This window comes from Lithobates pipiens, unplaced genomic scaffold, assembly GCF_037356315.1.
Source record: "Lithobates pipiens isolate NorthernLeopardFrog02 unplaced genomic scaffold, aLitPip1_a1.2 Scaffold_8, whole genome shotgun sequence".
NCBI lineage: Eukaryota > Metazoa > Chordata > Amphibia > Anura > Ranidae > Lithobates > Lithobates pipiens.
Genome location: NW_027507903.1, coordinates 617,803,043 through 617,816,465, shown reverse-complemented (window position 1 = coordinate 617,816,465; position 13,423 = coordinate 617,803,043). Strand labels below are relative to the sequence as shown.

At 43.4% G+C, this 13,423-nt stretch overlaps 1 protein-coding gene across 9 annotated transcripts in view; it reads right to left on the bottom strand.

The window, feature by feature from the left end:
• Positions 1-12,899: 12,899 nt before the first annotated feature.
• Positions 12,900-13,423, bottom strand: part of MINK1 (misshapen like kinase 1) — a 247,232-nt gene continuing 246,708 nt past the window's right edge. For all 9 annotated transcript variants that reach the window (XM_077470708.1, XM_077470707.1, XM_077470714.1 and 6 more), the window contains one exon: positions 12,900-13,423. This exon is cut by the window's right edge and continues 1,139 nt beyond it. The gene's annotated coding sequence lies outside the window, so the exon portion shown is untranslated.

The window sequence follows — 13,423 nt, the reverse complement described above, 5'->3', positions numbered from 1 at the left end:
CCACATGGAGGCAAGGTCCATAATGACATGGATCAGCGAGTTTTGGGTGAAGACACTTGACTGGCCTGCAGAGTCCTGCCCTCAACCCGTTTGGTATGAATTAGAGTGGAGAATGCGAGCCAGGCCTTCTCGACCAACATCGGTGCCTAGCCTCACAAATGATCTTCTGGAAGAATGGGAAAACCTTCCCTAAAGCCCCATACACACTATCAGATTATCTGCTGAGTTTTTCCTTCAGATTTACCAAAACCATGTAGTAGAAGGGCCTGCCTGATTGCATACACATTGAAACTCCTAAGGTTTGTCCTCATATTATATGGTTTTGGTAAATCTGAAGGAAAAACTCAGCAGATAATCTGATAGTGTGTATGGGGCTATAGACACACTCCTAAACCTTGTGGACAACCTTCCCAGAAGAAGCTGTTATAGCTGGAAAGGGTGGGCCAACTCAATATTGAACCCTACCGACGAAGACTCTGATGCCAATTAAGTTAAAGGTTGGCGTCACAATACTTTTGACAATATAGTGTATAATAGGATACTTAGGAGCCAGACAATGGAAGGCAACACTATGCCCCAATTTAAAGTAAATGCAGAAACCACCCTGGCCAGAAAGGAGTCTCAAAACAACTTAATTTTTGTAGGAAATTATTTACAGGAAAAAGCTGCAAATTCAGTCACCTGTCTGATCAAAGTGATCTCCACAAGAAAGGCAAACTTGTGGGAAAGAAGAGTGAGAGAAATGTCCTGAATAGGTTTTAAGATTTTGAAGGCTTAGGAAGTCTGCCAATATTCCATGTGAGGATTGTGCACCCCGAACTTTAGCCCAGGCCAGAATAATCTCTGCTTCTGCTTGACTCCTTGTACCACCTTGATGACCGATATAGCCACCGCAGTAGCACTCTAAGATTGAACTAGAGGTCGACCAATATGGGTTTTTCTCTTGCCGATGCCGATATTTAGAAATTGCGGCGGCCAATGGCCGATATATGATGCCAATTTTTTTTGGGCCGATGTTTTAGGCTGATTTTTTATTTTTTTTTCTCCCTTCATCTCATAAAATCTAAATTAGACACTTTTCCCACTGGGGCATTTTTGAGGCGCTTTTGGGCTAAAAATAGTGCCTGTAAATTGCCTTCAAAACGGCTCCCCTGCAGTCTGTGTGAAATCCCGAGTGCTTTCACAATGAGGAGATGCTCTGGCAGGACGTTAAAAAAAAATCCTGCAAAGCAGCATCTTTGGAGTGGTGTATACCGCTCCTCCACCACTCCTGCCCATTGAAATTAATGGGCACCACTGCTGAAGAGCATGCAATGCGATTTGGCAGCAGTGCTTCACAAGCGCATTTAACCCCTTCCTCGGCCACTAGGTGGGTTATAAGTGCCCCACTAGCAGCCGAATAGCACCGCTAAAATGACGGTAAAGCGTCGCTAAAACTAGCAGTGTTTTACCGTCAACGCCTGCCCGCTCCAGTGTGACAGCAGTCTTCAGTAATAAGTAATACAGAAAATGTCTTACATTTAAACATTTTTTAAACAAAACAAACCTCCAATCAGTTCACTTGTATGTATAATTTAGATAAAAAAAAAAAAAAACTATATATTAAATACACAAAAACAGGTACTCAAAACTTTTGGATGAAAAAAAAGGCTAACTTTACCGTTTTCGTTTTTTTTTTTTAAATCGGTGTACTTTTTCCCAAAAAAATCAGTTTTAACCACTTGAGACCCGCGCTATAGCCGAATGACGGCTACAGCGCGGATCTCCTTTTCCGGGACGTCTATTGACGTAGTCCCGTGCACGAGCGGCCTGCGCGCCCCGAGGGGCGCGCGCGGCGCGCTCTGTGATCGGCGAGTCTACGAGACTCGCCTGATCACCGATCCGTGCAAGGGGTTGATCCCGACCCCTTATCACGTGGTCAGCCAATGACAGCTGATCATGTGATATAACGGAGCCGGTAATCAGCTATTATTCCTCCTCGTGCTGACAGCGCGAGGAGAAAAAAAAAGCCGATCACCGGCGGCCGTGATCGGGACATTAGTCCCGATCATGGCCAGCCCTGCCAGTGCCCACTTGCCAGTGCCCACCTGCCCCCTGCTTTGCCTGCCTGAATAAAAAATGTGTCCCCCCTGTCAGTGCCACCCAGCAGTGCCCACAGTGCCACCCAGCAGTGCCCACAGTCTGCCTCAACAAAGGTGCTGCACCCCAGTGTCACATATCCGTGCCCAGCAGTGCCGCCCATCAGTGCCCAGCAGTGCCACCTATCAGAGCCACCTATCAGTCCCACCTATCAGTGCCCATCTATCAGTGGTACCTATCAGTGCCCCTTAGTGCCACCCATCCGTGCCACCCATCTGTGCCACCCATCCGTGCCACCTTATCTGTGCCCGTCTTTGCCCATCAGTGCCGCCTTATCTGTGCCCATCGGTGCCGCCTTATATGTGCCTATTAGTGCCGCCTTAACTATGCCTATCAGTGCCCACCAATGCAGCCTATCAGTGCCCACCAGTGCAGCCTATCAGTGCCGCCTCATCAGCGCACTTCAATGAAGGAGAAAAATGACCTGTTTGCAAAATTTTATAACAAACTATTAAACATGATTTTTTTTTTTTGCATCTTTTTTTGTTTGTTTAGCAAAAAATAAAACTCCCAGCTGTGATTAAATACCACCAAAAGAAAGCTCTATTTGTGGGGAAAAAATTATAAAAATTTCATTTGGGTACAGTGTTGTATGCCCGCGCAATTGTCATTCAAAGTGCATCAGCGCTGAAAGCTGAAAATTGGTCTGGGACTGAGGGGGGTTTAAGTGCCCAGTAAGCAAGTGGTTAAAGACCTCTGCGCAAATACCGCATCACATAAAATATTGCAACAACCGCTATTTTATTCCCTAGGGTCTCTGCTAAAAAAAATATAGATATATATCATTTTTGGGGGTTCTAAGTGATTTTCTAGCAGAAAATAAAGGATTTTTACTTGTAAGCAACAAGTGTCAGAAAAGATTTAGTCTTTAAATGGTTAAACTGAGAACTTCTACACAGGGAGTTCAGTCCATTGAAGAAGAAACATTGTATCTCTTTGATCTTTTCTTGGCAGACTGCCCAGAGAGGAGGAAAGTCTCTTCACTGATAACTTCAGGCAACTTACACTGACTTCTATTACAGAAGTCTTTTGTAAGTAGTGCTGAACATATAATAGGCCTTTTTATCAGCACAATCGGCCGCTGCCGATTAACCACTTAACAACCGGCCCATAGCCGAATGACGGCTACAGGGCAGTTATTTAACTCTGGGAGGCCGTCATATGACGTCCTCCCAGAATTCCGCTCTCGCGCGCCCCCTGGGGCATCCTGTGGACCCGGCGGATCACGGTAAACAGCGGCTCATCGCGGCCGTTTACCACGTGATCGCTCCGTCAAACGACGGAGTGATCACTTGTAAACAAACCGGCGTCATGTTATGATGCCGGTTTCTCCCTCCCCCTCTCTGTACCAATCAGTACAGCGGAGGGGGAAGAGATCGGTGTCAGCAGCGCTGTGGGCTGCATCTGCAGTGCCCACATCGCTGCTCACCGAAATTTAACCCCTCAATACTCTGCAATACCCTGCAATACTCTGCAGTACCAGCAAATACCCTGCAAACACTCTGCAGTACCAGCAAATACCCTGCAAACACTCTGCAGTACCAGCAAATACCCTGCAAACACCCTGCAAACACCCTGCAAACACTCTGCAAACCCCCTGCAAATACTCTGCAGTACCCGCCAATACTCTGCAGTACCCGCCAATACTCTGCAGTAAAATTCCAGCCAATACTCTGCAAAACCCTGCCATAAATTGCCATACTCGGAGATGCCCAGCCATACTCGGAGATACCCTGCAATACCCAGCCATAGTCGTGATACCCTGCAATACCCAGCCATAGACATCCCGCCGCCCTCCGGTGCTTCTACCGACTCGCCAATACGATCAAAGCCAGAATCTTTATTTTTTTTATTTCAGGCTTTCCAGCCTAGAGGTGAGATGTAGGGTCTTATTGACCCCATATCTCACTGTAAAGAGGACCTGTCATGCCATATTCCTATTACAAGGGATGTTTACATTCCTTGTAATAGGAATAAAAGTGATCAAAAAATTTATTTTTGGGGAAAAAAATGTCAAACTAAAATAAAGTAAAGTAAAATGAACAATAAATTTTTTTTTTTTTAAAGCGCCCCTGTCCCCATGTGCTCGCATGCAGAAGCGAACGCATACGTAAGTCCCGCCCACATATGAAAACTGTGTTCAAACCACACATGTGAGGTATCGCTGTGAACATTAGAGCGAGAGCAATAATTCTAGCCCTAGACCTCTGTAACTCAAAACATATAACCAGTAAAAAAAAATTTAAAGCGTCGCCTATGGGGATTTTTAAGTAGCGACGTTTGGCGCCATTCCACGAGCGTGTGCAATTTTGAAGAGTGACATGTTAGGTATCTATTTACTTGGTGTAACTTCATCTTTCACATTATGCAAAAATTGGGCTAACTTTACTGTGTTTTTTTTTTTTTAAGCACAAAACTTTTTTTTTTCCAAAAAAAAGCATTCGAAAAATTGCTGCGCAAATACCGTGCGAGATAAAAAGTTGCAACGACCACCATTGTATTCTCCAGGGTGTTTTCTAAAAAAAACATATATAATGTTTTGGGATTCTATGTAATTTTATAGCAAATAAATGATGATTTTTACATGTAGGAGAGAAATGTCAGAATTGGCCTGGGTGCTCCAGAACGCCTGATGGCGCTCCCTGCATGTTGGGCCTCTATGTGGCCACGTTGTGTAAAAGTCTCACACATGTGGTATCGCCATACTCGGGAGTAATAGCAGAATGTGTTTTGGGGTGTAATTTGTGGTATGCATATGCTGTGTGTGAGAAAAACTGATATGACAATTTTGTGAAAAAAAAAAAAGTAAAAAAATCTTGATTTTGCAAAGAATTGTGGGAAAAAATTACAACTTCAAAAAACTCATCATGCCTCTTACTAAATACCTTGGAATGTCTTCTTTCCAAAAAGGGGTAATTTGGGGGGTATTTGTACTTTTCTGGCATGTTAGGGTCTCAAGAATTGAAATAGGCCGTCAGTACTTCAGGTGTGATCAATTTTATGATATTGGCACCATAGCTTGTGGACTCTATAACTTTCACAAAGACCAAATAATATCCACCAATTTGTACTTATTTTTACCAAAGATATGTAGTGGTATAAATTTTGGCCAAAATTTATGAAGAAAAAATTACTAATCTGCTAAATTTTATAACAGAAACAAAGAAAAATACATTTTTTTTTTTACAGAATTTTCGGTATTTTTTATTTTATAGCACAAAAAATAAAAAACCGGGCAGTGATTAAATACCACCAAAAGAAAGCTCTATTTGTGTGAAAAAAGGACAAAAATTTCATATAGGTCCAGTGTTGCATGACTGAGTAATTGTCATTCAAAATGTGAGAGCACCAAAAGCTGAAAATTGGTCTGGTTATTAAGGGTGTTTAAGTGCCCAGTGGTCAAGTGGTTAATTAAAAAATGCCAAATATCGGCCGATATATCGGTCGACCTCTAGATTGAACCCTGACTGGCAGTCCCTGAAACAGGAGGGTTCAGTGCATTAAGGAAAACTGAATCACACTAAGCTCCGAGATGGTATTCTGCATCCAGGCTTCCTTTGAAAACCACGTCCCCTGAATGGGCAGGGGATACAAAATTCCTTCCCAGCCTGTGAGGCCACCATCTGTACCTTGCAAACCACTGGAAGAACTTCCCTGACTCCGGTGTCAGACTGAACAGCCACCACTTCAGGTCAAACCTGCTCTTAGAGCTCAAACTCACGGGACTATCCAAGGACTGTGTCCTTTTGTCTCACGCTATCTGGATGTTGAATGGGAACAGTCTGGAGTAAAACAGAGCATACGGTACTGCCTCAAAGGATGCAATCATTAAACCTAGCACCCTCATGCTAACGCTAAAAGGAGGGGCATGCCAAGGAATGTAGATCCCGCACCTTGGACTGGAAGATCAGAAACTTTTCCTGAGGAAGGAAAACCCATGCCAGGGCTGTGTCCAGGATTAGGCCTAAATACTGAAGGCAGTATGGTGTCCTAGGGATGACTTTTGGTGACTGAGGACCCAGTCAATGTTCTGGAGGACTTGTGTTATCTGTTCCACCAACTGTCTCTGCAGGAGTAAATATTGCAAATACTCCAGAATGGGACTTGCCCAGGCTCACAGAGCAGCCAACACCAGAGCCAGCACTTTCTTAAATACTCATGGTGCCATGGCAAGGCCAAAACAGCAGAGCCACGAACTTAAAATGTTGTTCCCCTACTTCAAAATGCAAATAGTGCTGATGAGGTGGAAAAATGTAGATGTGTAGACAGGCATCCTCGATATCCACCAAAGCCAAGAAGGCTCCCCTGATGAAGATGGAATCACTGACTTTACAGTTTCTATTTGGAACTTTGGAACAAAAGAAACTTGTTTAAATGCTTTAGGACCAGAATGGGGCACACACTACCCTTCAGCACAACAGGTCCAGTACAGCAAATGGAGCAGCTTTCTTGTTAAAAGTAGCAGGAATCAGATATATCCTTGGTCCACTCAGGTACAAAGGCAACCAGACATCCACCTACTTGATGCGGGTTTCATGCCAGTGTTGGCAGGTTTTTGAGTCCAGGTCTTCTTCTGAAAGGGAGACATGCTTTAACTGCGAGTTCTGAAATAACAAAAAAAAAGGGACTCTTCTTGGTCTCAGATTTAGATGGCTTTTGCTATGAAGGCTTCTGCCGCTTCTTTAGGAGGTAAGAGAATGCTCTTTCTACCCGTAATCCAAGGCATTGTCTAAGACCCTTTTTTAACGCCTTAGCGTTAAAAAAAAGCGCCTGAAAAAAGCCGCAACTGCAATCCCAATGTAAAAACCTGCCTGCTTTCACACTGAGGCGCTGCGCTGGCAGGGCGTCAACAAAAAGTCCTGCAAGCAGCTTCTTTGCAGCGGTGAATACACCGCTCCAAAAGCGCCCCTTCACATTGAAATCAATGGGAAGCGCCTGAAAAACGCCTGAAAAACACTTTTGGCAGCAGCATTTTGTGGGCGCTTTTAACCCTTTGTTTGGCCACTAGCAGGGGTTAAAAGCGTCCCAATAGCGCTCGAAAAACGCTGGTAAAGCGCTGCTAGTTTAAGCGGCGCTTTATGAACGTTTTTTCGGGCGCTGACATTTTGAAAGGGCTCTTAAAGCACTTGGGCTTTCACATTGGAATTGCAGATGAGGCTTCTTTCAAGCACTTTACAGGCAATTTTTTTAACGCTAAAGCGCTTGAAAACGTCTGAAAAACACCCCAGTGTGAAAGGGGTCTAAGAGGCATTCAACCTTTGAAAGGCATAGGATACAGCTGTATGACTGAGTCAAGCCTTGGTTTGCCAATGTCCAGTCACCTGAAGGTGAGTATAGTATAGGAATCCAACTGTGTCCTGTAATATGCAATTATGAATGCATCAGAATCATGATTTTTTTTTTTTTTTTATATACGGTACTTACAAGGAAGAACGTTAGATAAAGTAATTGCTATTTATATAGAGTTGACCCCTTTTTACAGTTACATGCTCTTCTAGGAAGGCTTTTCACACAATCCTGGAGTGTGTCCTTTCTTCCAAAAATAAATTTGTGAGGTCAAGTAATGAATTTGGCCAACCGGCATTTCAAATTATCCAAAATATGTTCAAAGATGGAGTTTAGGTCTCTGAGGGCCACATGAGACCCTCCATACTAAACTTCCCTACCATGTCTTTTTGGAGCTAGCTTTGTGCATAGAGCCATGGTTCCATTTGAACAGAAAAGGGCCTCCTTCAAATTTTGTCACAGCTTGGAAGTACACAGCTGTCTAAAGCTGGCCATAGATGCTTTGAATCTTGGCCAATTCAGCGGAAACCAGCTGAGATTCAAATTATGTATAGGCAGGCTGAATGTACAACCAGGCGGCCGTTAAAGCCACTAGCAATAATCCTTCTCCCAGCCAAGGCGGCTTCCCCCACTGGGAGAACACAATGGCTTGGAGGGAAGGATTCCCTTGTCAACACTGTCTATGTTGCAGGAAAATAATTTTCTACGCTTATGGCCGGCCTACAGCACCTTTGTATGCTGTAGCATTCGCAGTATGTGTCACAGGAGCCAAGGGTATAGCAAGAACCATGAAAGACAGCCACAGTCTTATATCTTTCCTGCATTAAGCATTACAGTAGGCACTAACAGCAAAATCCAGAGACAACCACCAGACTGCCAAATAATAAAGTGTGAATCATCACTCCAAAGAACGCGTTTGGATTGCTCACAAGTCCAATGGGTTTGTGCTTTACACCACTCCAACAGATGCTCAGTGTTGCACAATATTGCCTTAGTCTTGCGTGCAGCTGCTCGCCCATGGAAACCCATTTCATAAAGCTCACAATGTACAGCTCTTATCCTGAAGTTGCTTCCAAAGGCGGTTTGGAACACTGCTGTAAAGGATGCAACAGCAGAGGATAAGTGAATTTTACACAATATGCACTTCCATTATTTGGCAGCCCTATTCTGAGTTTGTATGGTCTATTGTGTCGTGTTTTAGCTGTTGTCGCCAATTGACACTTTACAATTAGAACACTTACGATTGAAAGGAAGTGGTGTAGCAGAACACAAATTTCACGAACTGACTTGTGGCAAAGGTTGCATCCTATGGCAGTGTTACATTTAAAGTCATTAAAGAGGAAGTAAACCCTAATGGGTTTACTTCCTCTTTCATTCCCTGCAAAGGCAAAGCATAATGGACTACTATGCATCGCATAATAGCCCATTATGTGTCACTTACCTGACACAGGAGCCAGCGATGTCACCGCTGTCCCCTGTAGTCCGGCGCATCCATCTTTTCGGTGGGGTCTCGCAGCTTCGCCGCTGTCATTCGGCGGAGCCGCGATGATGTCACTCCCGCGCATGTGCACGGGAGCCGACACGCGTGGCAGCTCCGTTGTTGGAAATGCCACGCTCAGTGCGCCTGCGCGCTGTCTACGGCGCATGCGCCGTAGACAGCGGTGCCTGTCTTCGGGCAAATATCTCCTAAACCGTATAGGTTTAGGAGATATTTCTTGGACCTACAGGTAAGCCTTAATCTAGGCCTACCTGTAGGTCAAAGTGGTTTGTAAGGGTTTACAACCACTTTAAGTTCCTCAGTACTAATCATTTTACTGCAGTCTTTTTCAATGGAGACCGTAAAGCAGGGGTGCCCAACCAGTGGCCCGCAACCTCTTTCTGTGGGATGGGAGATTGGCAAGCCAAGATCATGGGTTGCAGACCCGGCATCCCAGAGCATCTGTGCTGTTAATGAAGATGGCAAAGCAAGCATCTGTGGAACAGTCTCTTGCCACAGGTGGAGCGATACCAAATGCACTCTGCTGGGGACAGCAACAGCAAGCAATACCTGAATAGAAAACTGTTATTAAGGTCAGTTTATTACTAAAATTGCAGTGTAATATATGGGCATATCTGCGCAGTGGTTACTGGGCTGCTTTCAAACTGCACTGAGGCATAGACTTCTATTACCTGCAGGTTTGGGGAGCTTCAGAAGGTGCACCACACCTGTAGGATATAATAGAAGTCTATGGCAAAGTGTAGCTAACCTGCAGAAAGACACATGTGCACTGCGCTGCATTAGTGTGAAAGGCCCCTTTCACACAATCGGACCCTCCATTCACCTCTATGAAACGGCAGATGTGAATAGATTTGTGCCCTTTTACTCCTGCCTATCTCCAATCTGATTTGCAAAAAAAAAAAAAAAAACAGAAAGGGATCAATCCCCTTCCGTCAAAGAGGATCGGGTTGGAGGACCCATAAAGTAGAGTGGGCTGTGTCCGTGTCCACTCTGCATGGACCTGTCATCTGCCTGCTCTGCTCATTGTGGCCCGCGACCAGTTACCAAGTTGCTTAAGTGGCCCTCGCTCTTCAAAAGGTTGGGCACCAATGCTGTAAAGTTTGATTTTAATCACTTGCCTGCTTTGCAATATCATCCCCTTCCCACTCAGGCCAATTTTCAGATTTCAGCGACAATTGTACAGTCATACAACACTGTATCCATATTAAATATTTAATATTTTTTTTCACACAAATAGAGCTTTCTTTTTGTGCCATTTAATCACAACTTTTTTATTATTTATTTAGCAAGAAAAAAGACCAAAAAATGTTGAAAATTTTATTTTTAGATCAAACTATAATTTTGTAAATTTACATTTTTTGTTGAAAATAAGCCAAACCAGTGTTTATTATTTAATATGTAGGAAAGATATAGAGTCCCAAACAGAAATTATTCAGACCCCCCTTAAATTTTTCACTCTTTGTTATATTGCAGCCATTTGCTAAAACCAAGTTAGTTTTTTTCCTCATTAATGTACACACAGCACCCCATATTTGTCAGAAAAACACAGAATTGTTGACATTTTTGCAGATTTATTAAAACAGAAAAACTGAAATATGACATGGTCCTAAGTATTCAGGACCTTTGCCGTGACAGTCATATTTAACTCAGGTGCTGGCCATTTCTTCTGATCATCTTTGAGATGGTTCTACACCTTCATTTGAGTCCAGCTGTGTTTGATTATACTGATTGGACTTGATTAGGAAAGCCACACACCTGTCTATATAAGACCTTACAGCTCACAGTGCATGTTAGAGCAAATGAGAATCATGAGGTCAAGGGAACTGCCTGAAGAGCTCAGAGACAGAATTGTAGCAAAGCACAGATCTGGCAAAGGTTACAAAAAAAATTCTGCTGAACTTAAGGTTCCTAAGAGCACAATGGCCACCATAATCCTTAATGGAAGACATATGGGACGACCAGAACCCTTCCTAGAGCTGGCCGTCTGGCCAAATTGAGCTATCGGGGGAGAAGAGCCTTGGTGAGAGAGGTAAAGAAGAACCCAAAGATCACTGTGGCTGAGCTCCAGAGATGCAGTCGGGAGATGGGAGAGAGTTTTAGAAAGTCAACCACCACTGCAACCCTCCACCAGTCAGGGCTTTATGACAGAGTGGCCCAACGGAAGCCTCTCCTCAGTGCAAGACACATGAAAGCCCGCATGAAGTTTGCTAAAAAAAAAAACAACACCTGAAGGACTCCAAGATGGTGAGAAATAAGATTCTTTGACCGATGAGACCAAGATAGAACTTTTTGGCCTTAATTCTAAGTGGTATGTGTGGAGAAAACCAGGCACTGTTCATCACCTGTCCAATACAGTCCCAACAGTGAAGCACGGTGGTCGCAGCATCATGCTGTGGGGGTGTTTTTCAGATGCAAGGACAGGATGACTGGTTGCAATCGAGGAAAAGATGAACGCAGCCAAGTACAGGGATATCCTGGATGAAAACCTTCTCCGGAGTGCTCAAGACCTCGGACTGGGCTGAAGGTTTACCTTCCAACAAGACAATGACTCTAAGCACACAGCTAAAATAACAAAGGAGTGGCTTCACAACAACTCCATGACTGTTCTTGAATGGCCCAGCCAGAGCCCTGACTTAAACCCAATTGAGCATCTCTGAAGAGACCTAAAAATGGCGGTCCACCAACATTTACCATCCAACCTAACAGAACTGGAGAGGATCTGCAAGGAGGAATGGCAGAGGAGCCCCAAATCCAGGTGTGAAAAACTTGTTGCATCTTTCCCAAAGAGACTCATGTCTGTATTAGATCAAAAGGGTGCTTCTAAAATACTGAGCAAAGGGTCTGAATACTTAGGACCATGTGTTATTTCAGTTTTTCTTTTTTAATAAATCTGCAAAAAATGTCAACAACTATGTGTTTTTCTGTTAACATGGGGTGATCTGTATACATTAATGAGGAAAAAAAATGATTTAAGCAAATGGCCGCAATATAAAAAATGTAAGGGGGTCTGCATACTTTCCATCCCCACTGTATATCTGAAAATGGATCAATCATGATGTTGTGGCGGCCTATCTCATTTCTTGAGGCCCAAAAACACTAGGACAGTACAAATATTTTCCAAAAGATCCTTTTTGGAAAAGAAGTCCAGGGACAGTCCAAGGTTTTTAGTGGTGTGGTTTTTGAAGTTGTACTTTTTTGGAAAAAAATTAATTTTTTTTTTTTTTTTACATATGGTCACCAGTGCAGTACAACATCACCATATAACTGGTGTGGCGGGGATCAGGGACACTGACCAGTGACCATATGTACTTAGATTTTTTTTTTTTTTTTCAACACACAGTGACCAGAGCAATATGGTGTTGCCATAGTAACAGTATACTACTAATCTAGGGGAAGTGATCAGGAATTATTTTTTTTTTTATATATTATGATGGCATACACCAGTGAAATTCTCTGGTATAAGCAACCATTTTTACTGAATGAAACGGATTCATTCAGTGTTTAATATTGTGATTAGATGTGATTGGCCACAGCTAACCACATGGTACAGATTGGCTGTGATTGGTCCTGTCTGTACCTTGTGATCACTGTGGCCAAATCACTAGCAACACAATCGCACACAATGAATGGCATGAAAGGAAGCCACCCATTGTATACAACTGTCATGTGATCTGCTGTGATTGGTCAGTGGGCTGGTACACTGATAAGTCATCGGCTGCATCTGATGAACACAGCCAACGACAAATCACGCCGGAGAGCTGCACGTGCATGGTGCGTTCCGAGTGAGTACGTCCACCTGGAATGATGAATGTAGTGCCCAGCTGTCATATTACAATAGGCTAGGCAGGAAGTGGTTAAACAACTGTTAACAATGGCTGTCTCTGAAACACCTGAACTCAGTGAAGCAAACTTTCTGCCATACGGTATACATAATAGGCTGATATAGCCATCTTTAGCAATAAAGCACAGACAGTGGTTTTAGCAGACATAACTTTATTTAAGAGCAATAACATGTCACCAATATTAGCGGTTGTATATTTTTTTTTTCTCAAATTCAACCTTTATACAATTTGCTACATAAAATATGTTTGTTTGTCACCTCCCTATAATCATCTGTCAAGTTTACAAAAATAGCAAATTCAATTCCATCTAGATGAACACCTCGATTGTCTCTCACTGTGCGGGGATTCCAGGGTCACCCGAGTTCACACACAAGGGAAAGAAACATTTTTTGGGAATGATACCTAGATTCTAAAAGGTCTGTATTTTTTTTGGTATAGCCTTTGCCAGGGACTGATCTGCACTGTGAAGATCACCTCAGGGAGAGGCATCTCCAAACACTCCAAGAAAGCTCAGAGACTTGCAAAAATGAAAAGAAAAAAAGGAAAAACGTTGCAGTCACACAGATCCTGGTCTTCAGGTGTGGATAAAGCTCCTGTTTTAAGCTCACTTCAAGTTAACTGTCTGCATGAGAAAAACTAATGGCCGTCTGCAGAATCT